Source organism: Diadema setosum, chromosome 5 (genome assembly GCF_964275005.1).
Source record: "Diadema setosum chromosome 5, eeDiaSeto1, whole genome shotgun sequence".
Taxonomy (NCBI): Eukaryota; Metazoa; Echinodermata; class Echinoidea; order Diadematoida; family Diadematidae; genus Diadema; species Diadema setosum.
The window spans coordinates 14,874,126-14,886,754 of record NC_092689.1 but is presented as its reverse complement, the minus strand read 5'-3'; the positions used below and the strand labels follow the sequence as shown (position 1 = coordinate 14,886,754).

At 36.7% G+C, this 12,629-nt stretch overlaps 1 protein-coding gene across 1 annotated transcript in view; it reads right to left on the bottom strand.

The window, feature by feature from the left end:
* LOC140229126 (protein kinase C-binding protein NELL2-like) overlaps positions 1-12,629 on the bottom strand; it is a 62,918-nt gene that overhangs the window by 39,130 nt on the left and 11,159 nt on the right. The gene's annotated exons all lie outside the window — the stretch shown is intronic.

Below are 12,629 nucleotides of genomic sequence, written 5' to 3'. Positions count from 1 at the left end.
TAACAAGACGTCTATTTATTCTTTAGTCCAACCCTGTCGGACTCGCTTACAGGTACTCTTGTTCTCTGTCATGGTATGCAGAGATAGCACTGCACTGATGACTTTATGCCTTTATGAAGACATTCGTGGAAAACATTTTTTTTTAGCGTCGGGGAAAAATATAGAATACATGTAGCCAGTTCGACGTGTTCAGTTTCAGAGATCAAGCGCATGGGAAGAAAAGATGATGTTGTTGTGTCGTGCGTCATATGTTTTTCACGTGTAGTGTATTTGTGGTGTACGTTTGGGAGGTTGACCTGGAAGCAGAGGGAAATTGTGGGGGCTGGAGTTTACAGCGAGGTCACTCTTAACTTCGAGTCCGTTGTTTTTTGTGTCCACACGGTGCTCAACTACGAGTGGGGACCCCCCGCGGCTCGTGGTTAGAGCGCTAACCATAAGATTTCTCGTGGCTCGAAACATCGAGCAAACCTCGAGGTTTGCTAACTACGAGTGCATCTTCACGGTCCCTAACTACAAGCTCTAACCTCGAAGTTTCCTAACTTTGAGGTTAAGGGCTCCCGTCTGAACGTAACTAAAGGCTAGTCGATACATTTGGCAGACTGTAAATGATTTCAGTAATTTTCAATGATCTCGATTATTTTCTTTAATTGATTTCTGAATTTGAAAACCATGCATCTCCCATATTGTTACTGCATACATCTGGATACACTTTGCATGAAACTTATTGCTAGTATGAACAGTTGTAGCTCAGCATGAATTCCTACTTTCACAGAGTTAATGTTACAGCATGCATATTGAAAACGTTCGCCCTAATTCACGCAGAAAATCCGAGGTAGCAGACGCTGGCGAAAGTGAGTGCGTGTGGGGCGCGTGGCTAGTCGACACGTTAAATGGGGGTGGCCTGCAGCACCGTGCGTGGAGGGACATCATGTTCACATAATTTCACGCGTAGTGTGTTGTGTGTGTGTAGGCGACAGAAATCAGGTTAAATCTACAGTTGATTATGATATAGTCTATGGCCTTATCATTCCTTTACAACATTATTTCAGCTGATTACCTCTGTACAACACATGTATATAAGCGCCCGATTGCAGACAGCATGCCCGGTGGCAAGCGACCATTGCAACTACTTACATTATTACCACCTCCGAAGGAAATGCACCAGTCCGACTAGAGCCATCATCGAAAAATGAGACGGAATGTGGAATATATTTGGTTGTTTTTTGCTCCCTAACTTAACAGTTATGTTGTTAATAAGGCTGCTACGTATGTAGATAATGTCTCACATACAACTGTATCTGGATATTGCGTTGAAAATGATATTTGGCGAGAAACAAAAGCTTGAAATCACAGGAATTTACACTGCTGACGACGGCAGACAGTGAAGGTCAACGGCTCAAATTTTCGTTGGTAGTCTCGTTACGTGATAGTTCTGTATGGGTTGTACACGTTCCCTATGACAGCAATTGTGACTGGGTAGTCTAGCTTTACTGCAAATTTGCGTCAGGACTGCTCAACCAATGAACAAGATTCTTATATCACAAAAATGGGCAGAATCTCTACTTTCTGAAACCGTGCGCCCCAAGTTTGTGCGACCTTTCGTTCTCGAGATATCCCGTCTGGAAGAATTGCAAGACGGCAAAATATGCTCAAATTCGTCAAATTTGGACTGTTCGCCATAGACAATTCTACTCATAAGGTACTTTTCTGATCAAATTTGCGTCACTGCTACAAATGTTACAATAATGATATATACACATAGATAATCCCTAAAGTGTCCACTTTCAGAATCCGGGCGCCCCAAGTTTGCTTCTTAAATAGTTTAAAAGTTATGGCAGATTTTGTGGGAAAATGCGTCGATTTTTGACCCGTTTTACGTGTTGTAGCGTTCGCGCGGAAGCGCGGCTTCGCAGATGACCGAAAGTTTTCAATATGAGTAACAAATCTGGAGAAGTTGTCTGCTACTGTTACTCCAGTGGAAGTCATTGCACAATGTGTGTACACAATACGGCTGGAATTTGAGTACCCGAGATGCATGACCTCATGTATTCACTCTCAAGGGTAAGGCCATATTCTATTTCATTTTTTTTTCTTTGTCTTTGACTTTGAAATGGGTGCAGGTGGAATTCCAGAAGTTGGTTGCCATAGACACGTGGGGAGTTTCAATTGAGCAGTCTGTCCGTGAATTGCAGCAGGGTCCCCCCAAAAAAGATATCGGCATACCTGTGCACCCGGCATTGATCCTGACCGATTCTGAACTTTGCGCCTCCCCAATCTAGTCAGAAATTGCATACCAGCCCGAATATTCCCGCGGGAGCCGTCAGGATTCAGGAAGTAGACCGTGCTTGATGGGATACACATCATTCTGTCAGGACCGAAGCTACTTGTAATTGCTCTGCCCCATCGTTGCTCCGAAATTTATGACCTTTGGTAGCTCTTCCCCTCGGTGAAATTGACACACTTGCTGCTAACAATGCGTATCTGCATGTTCTTCATGTGCACTACGCCCACTACAACATTGTGGGCTCATGAAACACAAGATATTTCCAAGCCTTTTCTCCAAAATGATATCGAGACCTGAATTCACAGTATTTCTTTTTTCTTTTTTTTTTTAGAAAGTGCGAGAAAGAAGACCTGTCAGAACTGAGCAATTGCTATTGGCTGATAGTGAGCACTGTACTATCTAATCGAGCACACCAATTTTCCAAATTGGCAAGATGCAAGCATCGGTCTCCGTCAAATTACCTCTGACTTTATCTTTTGAACAACTACACAGTTCTACGTGTGGGCAGATTTGAGATTATTTTTCAGGGCAAGATTTCGCTGCATCGCTGCCCCGGGCCGCAATTCTCACTGCCAACTGGGAAAGAATTTAATCAGTCTATTACTTCTTGCTGAAGATGGGAGGATTAAAGGAAACTTCAACCAGTTCTGAGGAGACTGTTAGTGTATCTGGAGTGGCAGGTGTCTTGTTAAAAGCAACAGATTGGTAAAAATCTGAGCAAACCCAAACAATACATAATTATGACCAACTGACTAATATCAGCACAAAAGTTAACATCCTGCTGAAGGCTTGTAGAAAATGCAGAGGTACATAATCATGTGTATCTTGGTCATGTGACAACAAGGGGTTTCTGACTTAAAGGGAAACATCGCAATCATGTTTCTGAAATATAATTTGAAATGAATTTAGGAGTTATGCATATGACATTCTAATCACAAACTGAGTCATAAACATCATGGCCTACCATTCAAAATACACATTTTTTACATATAGTTTACATGCAATTGTACACAAAGAATATGCATGCCCTTAATAGCAAAAGTGACTCCAAGTTCAGCCAAGATCTGCCCTCATGGTTCTATTTTATAGGTCAATCTATTCAGACTATAATCATTGCACACCTAGGTATTCAAGAAAGCATTAATCAGAAACCACCCACATATGTTGATTTCTCTACACACGATCTGAGAAATAGTTTTGGTGGAATGTGATTCAGAATTACTTTTCTCTATTAAAAATTCTTAAAATCTAAATCAGTCATCTTCTTGAAATCAGTCATCTTCTTGAATCCTCTTGAAAGCTAATTAGGGATGTCACAGACTCATGGGAGACAGAAGTCCCCTTCACACACATTTAGTAAATTACAGGTTTTTGAAACTTGACTTTATGTAATATGATGCGAAAGCCATTAATTCTTGCACAGAAACACAGAAAACATTATTAACTCCTGCAATACACATCGCAATGAGAAAATCAATCATGATTCGCATTTTTTCTTGTTTTTTTTTATGTACATGTATCACTTATCTTATAAATTCCTTTACTGTCAGGAAATAATTTACATACCAATTCTATCATCAATCCTTTTATTCTTGGTAAACCCCTGCTGCCTTACATTCTCCAATTTGCACACATACTGGAAAGCTATCTTCACAGATTGTCATAGATGTCTGAAAACAAATTTGTCAGTGGATAGATATTACCTACTGGGACATGCATAATACCCTTAATCCTTATCGTGTCACCATGTCCTGAATAAGAATGTTTTGACAGAGGCACTCTGCCACTCCTGTGAGTGGGCTTGCTAATCCACAAGCTACACTGTAAGTAGGCCAAATTTGGATGGATCACTATTCAGTGAATGCTGATGAAAAAGTTTGGTAAGTTAAAAGGATGGTATAGTATTGGTTGAGTTGAGGATTCAGGTCTTAACTTTTTGTGAGATAATTAGAAAACACCTACATGAAATATATTGAGGAGCATACAATTCTAAGAGCAATTACAAGTTTATTTGATGAAAATTGACTTACTTGTAGAAATAGCTGAGATGTCCAAAACCAAAGTGGTCCTAATAAAAGGTGGATCCCACATATTTAGAAACATTTTGCTTTCTTAAAAACTTTGTTTTTGGATGTATCTCAGTCATTTCAAATTTGATTTTCATCGAATAAACTTTTCATTGCTCTTGGAGTTGTGTGCCCTTTAGTATTTCATAAAGTAATGTCTAATTATAACACAAAAAGTGAACCCTGAATCTCTACCTCAACCAGAACTACATACATGTATGTACATCATCCCTTTAAGCTAAGTGTCTGCAGAGTAAGCACATAAAGGCTCAATGCTTTCATATAGAAATGACTTAGTCACAAGAAGAAAAGTGGGCCTTGATTTTTCAGATAAATATACAATTGTAGACCTCACGGTAACCATGAGCTCGATGCTGGTTATCGACAAGAGTTGTGGAACACATTCAGTCTGATGCTTGTTTGATCCTCCCACACTATACTCAGTATATCGAAGAGAGCTTCTGCCTTTAAAAGGTATACTGCTCCACCTTTGTAGTGGGCATAATGACTTTCTTGGATTGTTTACACTAGCATATCTTTTATATCATCCTGTTGAGGACGAGTCCTGAGGTGTCTATGGAAAATGCACATTGTAGCAAAATCAGCCCGTCCTCAATGGGTGAAAAGTTAATCAAATTGATCAAACAATAAAATGTGTCATTTTCAACTTTCATCATGCCTAACAGACTTGACAATATCAAAAGTTATTTTGGAATAAGGCTACATGAGGAATGTGTTTATGGCACATATATATTCTATTTTTCAGCAAAACTAAATCTCATTGCATTTTGGATATATACTACACTGCGCTTATTATGCTGTTGCTCTAAACCATTTCACGAGTGAAAATAGAAAATAAATGAATCTGATGACACGCAGAACACAGTCTGTCTGTCTGTTTGGAGATATTCTGTGAAGATGCATATAAAATGAGGTCAGGAAAATACTTGTGGCTGAAGAACAATTTTTTATTGAAACCGCAAGTAAGGAATATCTCGGCAGGAGGCATACCACACACCTGGGGCATATACCGCAAGTCTGTATTTCGTCTGGCCACGCTTTGTCGTCTTTGGGTCAACCTGATCTCCTTTTCATTGACAAAAAACATTTCCCTCAACAACAACAACAACAAAAAAATTACCATAAAAAGCGATCTCCTCTGAGCTCATACTTGGAAGAAATAATCCTTTGAAAGTGCTGTGGAAAATAACACACTGAATTTTAATATTCACCATGACACCACTAAAGGGTTCTGAATAGCAGTTGATATTTTTTGAGACTACTTCAAATCAATACTCTTTCTTCCTCTCTACCATCTCTCCCTCTCTTTTTCTTCTTTCCTTCTCTCTCTCTTTGTCTCTATCTTTCTTTCCTTTTCTATCTCCCTCCACATTGTATTGTGCTGGACAAAAGGATATTGAAATGAACAGGTAGGGCCCATACAAACACACACCCACATGTTTGATTTCACATGCCATAAACCCTGCTTGCAGGAGTGCCTTTAAGTACAAATACGTATAATGCTATACGCATACCACAATACATAGTAGACATGCACATTATAGACTTTGCACAATATTCTCAATCGTAAACAGGTCTGACATCTGGCACTGTAAAGCTGCCTGTCAATTGCATGCGAGCAAATGTAACAGCAATAACAACAACAACAAATGTCAGTATTGTGTGTGTAAAGTCTTAAAAGACAGAATATGAATGTCTTTGATAATGGACACCAATGACAACATTACCAGCAATAATTAAGAATGCAAAACTTGAACACAAATGACTGTCATTTAAAGAAAGCAGAAAGTTATGCTGATTATTGTACTAACTTTGCATACTGTGTACTGCATGAACCTCATCTGATTCGATATGAGGTAATTTATAAATCCCTATGAGAGATATACATATTATACACATGACATTTAAGCTTGGGTTGTTTGAAATTAATTCATTTTTTTTTTTAATTTCCATCACAACAAAACCTAATTACAGTCCTGTCCATAATACATCCATGTGTCTTTGCTACACACGTCGTGTTGCAATATTTGTGAAAATATGTGATGAATATCCAGGACATATCAATTTCCATTATGATTGAGAAAGAAAGAAGCATTCATAGCCATGGATAAAGCATGCCTGTTCATGTACAGTAGATGTAGTACTTAAAGATTTGCAATGAATGTCCTCCATGTACTGACATTAACCCTAACTCTCAACCTACATTGTATTTGTGGATGAGCCCTGATGTGTTGTGATATATTGTATATTATGTAATCATCAACTTTAGGTTCTACGGTCTGAGGTACAAATATGGATGTAACCTGAATCATATCAGCAACATATATACAAGTGTTTACAGCGTAGCATCTATACCAATTGGTAAGCATTTTCCCGGGGGATTCAATGAAAACAACTTTTTATCTAGTACACACTAGTGAGTTTCAAGAAAATCATACAATCCATTTGAAGTTATGAATGTCGAAGTTTTTGTTGATTCCCTGTGCCATCATTGCTGGGTAGTATATGGTAGTGATATAAACAAAATAAAAGAGATTTTTTAAAAGATAATCTTTGTAAGAAAAGTGCACATTCCTACAACTTGATAATAGTACTATGGGCCAATTATTACTCCCCTGCTTCCTGAAGTCTTAAATCTTGATGAAGTAATCCCTATACACTCTAGTAGCTGTAACACAGCTCTAGAATAGTATTTATGAAAATGGCAAGTGAAGTTCTATTTTTATCTTAATGGTGGAGAAATTCAAATGTGTTAAATTGGTGAAAGGACCAAACTCCAGGAATGATATCAAATTTCAAGGAAATCTGAATATTTTCTCAAACCATGGTTGTCAAATTAACATGATGGAGAAAGAACTGGTGTGCAAATTAACATACAACTTGTAGTCTTGCCCTTAAGTTTATACTCTCTTAATTTCTAGGATTTATTTTTAAGTCCTAAGGATTTATTTCTTTAAGTCCTAGCGGACTGTAGATACGGACAAAACCTTAGGACTTAAAAGTAAGTCTTAGCTAGGATTTAAAAATTTAAGTCTATGTTCGACTTAAATTTCAAGTCTATAGGATTTATTTTTTAAGTCTTATTAGATTACATTTAAATCTTTCTTAGACTTGTTTTTAGAATAAATCCAGCTTGGATTTAAACGATAAAAGACTTATTTTAAGCCTTCCTTGGATTTATTTCAAATAAATCCATCATGGATTTAAACTCAGACTACTGAAAATGACAGCCAATTGATGCACTTTCTTCACATGTAAAGGTCTATTTATTTTAACAAAATCAAACTGATGCATTTTTCACAAACATCGATAAGTTACAAAATATAGAGATGATTGTCATACACATGTAGGCTCCAGAAAAAATGAAATACGACATGATGAAAACAGAGCATATTTTGCAATAGTCTCAGATGGTCACATCTTCACATTCATGTTACTGATGCTTCTTTCACTGTGTTCTGTAAACAAGTTACTAGACGACTGGAACCTTCATTGCCAAATAGATTACTTTTTTCACTTTTTTTTTTTTTAAATCTTGCAAGATGACTCCATACGACTTGATTCACTTTCATTTTATGTATTTCTTTCCCTGGTGAGCATCGTTAAAGGGTGTGTACAGTTCTGGTCGAGGTGAAGATTTAGCTTTTAACGTTTTGTGAGATATTCAGAAACCACTCTATGAGATGTTAAAGAGCATGCAGTTCTAAGGGGTATCAAAAGTTTATTCGATGAAAATCGGTTTTGAAATGGCTGAGATATCCAAAAACAAGGTGAAACAAAGAGATACTAATAAAGTTGGGGCATGTCGCCTTTTATTATTAGCACTTTTTTGGATATCTCAGCCATTTGAAAACCAATTTTCATCAAATAAACGTTGAATCCTTCTTAAAATCACATGCTCTTTCATATTTCATAAGAGGCTTTTCATTATCTCACTTAGCAATGTTCAAAACATGAATCCCTACCTCAACCAGTACTGTACAGTCCCTTTAAGTCGTAAGATGGAAACTATGAACAAATGTAAGATTATATATGAATTCTAATAACTTAAATTTTAGAAATGATGCTGTGTAATAAACAATACAGCCTCCATTAAGTTGACGTTTAGATTTACACGCTTTGTACGTCCCATGCATGCAATTTAAAGAATTATTTGATTTTTTGGAATGATGCATAGTATAAATTTAATCAAGAGGGAAGTAAAGGCCAAAATTAGTGTAATCAAATTAGAAAAGAGAAGAAATTTCCCTACACAGAATGGTGTAAAGACTATGAAAATCAGCTACGAAATAAGGAAGATATGCCTCTTTTCAATTTCACACATTTCCAGAAAACAGATCTTGTCCAGTCTTTATGAACGTCCAAATGAGGGAATTGATGTCATTCCTTCAAAATTTTTACACTTTTCACCTGCATGTATTTGCATATTCATACGGACTAGTCAAGAAATGTTTTCTGAAAACGTGTTACATTTCCTTATTTCTTACCAGACTTCCCTAATTTTTCCACTATTCCGTAGGGAAAATTTACAATTGAATCCAAACTGTATTGCATATAACAGTAGGGAGCAAGATTTATGTAAACTCTGAAGTAAATTCACCTTAAAACATTAAGAAGCTCAAATAACAGTTAACATTCTAAACTTACTTCTAAAATTCCTTGAATATCGATTGTCTGAAATGGATTTACATAAGTACATTTCCATACTGCATTTTGGTAGACAAAATGTTTGACAAAAGAATATACAAATTCCTGCTTAATCTATTGATATTTAAGAATCAATCTCAACTGATGACAGGGAACCATCTCAAGAGACTGTTCAAGTGAGATGGACCACTAGTTTCTTAATTACTTTGATGTCATATCTCGTAACAAAGCACTATGTTGAAGTGATGCAATCTGAATTTTTAACTAGAATTATCACTCATTGTGATTAATATACCCCCACCCACAATTGAGGGAATTAGCTCAACCAGGATTATTTTTTCTTACTTTTTAATAAAGAAAAAAAAATACCATGGCAATGCACTGTTCCACCTCTCAAATCAATTGCTCAAAAACTGAGTGAGCAAGATAGATAAACTGACGATTTCTATGGTTTTTACTAAAAATTGTGTAACCATGGCAACACAATGTTGGACATTAAGAAAAAAATGAAGTTTGCACAACTATAGGCCCTATATCATAGCCGTCATACGTGCCAAATTTCAAGCTAAATGCTAAAAGGGTGAGGGGTTTAGTTGAATTCACATTAGTGTATCATTTTCATGCAAAATATACTGTTACCATGGCAACACATTTTCCACACTGACAAAAGATTTTTTGCACATCTAGGTAATGTAGAGGTAACATGTGCCAAATTTGAAGCCAAAATGCTCTAAACAGAGACAGGAGAATCGAAATGTTTGTATGATTTTCATGGAAAATGCACTGTTACCATGGCAACAGATTGTTTAATGATGAAATATGAAGTTTGCATATTTCTGAACTACAATGGTTGCATGTGCCAAATTTCAAGCCAAATGCTCAAAGACTGAGGGAGTTACCTGAATCCAAAATATTTTTGTATGATTTTCATTCAAACTATGTTGTTACCATGGCAACACAATGATCAACAATGACGAAAGGTTAAGTTTGCACATGTACGTACCATAGTGGTCAGGTGTGCCAAATTTCAAGCTAAATGCTCAAAGACTGAGGTTGTTACATGAATCCACAATATCTTTGTAAGCATTTTAGTGAAAAGATGCTGTTACCATGGCAACGCATTGTTCACCGTTGATGAAAGATTAAGTTTGCACATCTATATGCTAAAGTTGTTGCATGTGCCAAATGTCAAGCCAATTACTCAAAGAGTGAGGGAGTTAACTGAATCCACAATATTTTTGTATGATTTTCATTCAAAATATGCCGTTACCATGGCAACACATTGATCGACACTTACGAAAGAATACGTTTACACATCTACATACCACAGTGGTCTTTTGTGCCAAATTTCTAGCTAAATGCTCGAAGACTAAAGGAAGTTAGCTGAATCCACAATATTTTTGTATGTTTTTTGGTTTAAAAAAAGCTGTTACCATGGCAACGCATTGCTCACCACATTGTTTCCATATCTATATACCATAGTGGTCATGTGTGCCAAATTTCAAGTCAAATGCTCTAAATTTGTTTAAGGTGCCCATCTGCACTGAATCTATCCTTCCTCGTGGGTTCAAGCACATACTTTGGCTGGAAAACCAAAGTTTATTTCTTTATAAATAGAGAGTTTCATATTAAAGTGTTTAGCCACAATGTCATAATGAAAATAGCAACAAATCAGCGCTCAATAAATGTGATGGACAATGGCTCAACAACACTGTGGGAGTGATGAAAATTAGGTAATCGTTGAATAATTACAAAATTGTTCAGGGGAACTTAAACTTTCTTCTTTCAATTTAAATCAATGCGGATCTGGCATTACTTTTTTTTTTTTTCATCATCAACCAGACATAATATACAGAAAACAAGCCAAAGATGAACAATAAATAAATTGAAACTGGACATGTATAAAAACTTGAAATATTGTTTAAATGTTCACGTAGCAATGCAAATGCAAAAGTGAGGCACACACATACATGATAGCACCTCTAAAGGAAACATTGCGGCATTAACTTTCCTTATTGTGTTATTTTCATTTCAAAATGCACACAAAAAAAAATTACAAGGAAACTTTACTACAACCAGGGCATGACAGACATGCTTCTTGTGTGCATGGATTTGTAGCTCAATATAAATGGAAAAGTGAGGCACACATAACATAACTCAATATCCATGAGTCAAACATTATGCATGATAGTATCTTCAAAGGAAACATTGCAGCATTTTACCTGTGTTACTTTGATTTAAGAATTCACCGAAAATTAAGAAAACTTTGCTGCACATCAGGGCAAGTCAGATTTATGCTTCTTGTGTGCATGGGTTTGTGGCACAATGTCGGAAAATCTTACTAGCATCATACACTGACGTGTTCTTGAAGTTCGTGGCTAATGCCCAGAACGAAGCCCTCACTCGGGATTGTAGCAGTACATGAATATGCCGCCACAAAATCAAAGAATGCTTCAAGCACCCAAGCATATTTGACGATGAAGACACAGTGGGCTTTAAAGAGTCTGTCAAATTCTTGCTTCCGGTCATCTCCAGCCTGGACTTAGTATGGTCTTGTCCAGGATGAGAAAATACTGGATGTACGTCTAGTCACTCCCTTATCTGACTAAGCAGGGCTGGCTGAAGGTGGCATCTTTAGCATCACTGAACTTTGCGCTTCTCGCTCGTGATGTATATGTTTCGCGCGGATCAACTTGGCGTTTCCCGTTTGTTAGGGCTTTCAGGTGGGAGAATCTCCAGATCAGAAGATGCTTGGGGCTGGGGATGGAGTCTCTGCATCAGCAATGCCATGAACATTGGTTCCTACCTGAAAAGAGATTAAACATGTATAGCAGTACTGATATTTCGAACTAAATTTCACTTGAATCGTTTGAGCAAATGACAAAGGCTGCAATTATTATCAAATAAACTTTGCATCACATAGAGGGAAGTTAAGTTCTCAGTGAGAGGGCACTCTGGAGGGAAAAAAATTAAAATGTAATTTTACATATTGATCTTAAATACAATGTACTAATAACATATTCATCACATAACTTTTAGTTTGTGATGTACAAGTAAATATTTCTGATATATTTCGGAACATATTATTTTAAAACATTTTGTCTCACTGATCTGGTAAACCTCAAAGCCTTGAAAAAAATTCCCAGAAATCAGATTACTTTTTGCCATCATCGGGGTGGGGCCTTCTTGATATTTACATGTTCCAGAGTCATAAGATATTTGATGTACATATTATTACAAATCAATAGAAGTCAGCATGCATTTTTAATCCGTAATTTAATGAATTTAAAAGAAAACTGTCAAAACACGGTAGATACCCCTTCACAATACTCATTGCTGAATGTTCTAAAGTTTGTTTGAGAAGAATCGCTTCAAAAACACTGATATATCAGAGAAGAAAACTTTGCATTTCTCACGACAGCATGAGAAATTCAGATTTTTAAATTCCACCTGTTACTGAGTACATGCAGATTCTACACGAGTCTTGCTTTGTAAGATACGAAGCTCAAATATTCTTCTCTAAACATGAGCTGGTACTTAAAAGCCCAATGAAACATGCATATTGATAATTCTCAAAATTGGAAGCTCAGTGATTTGATCATGAACTGATT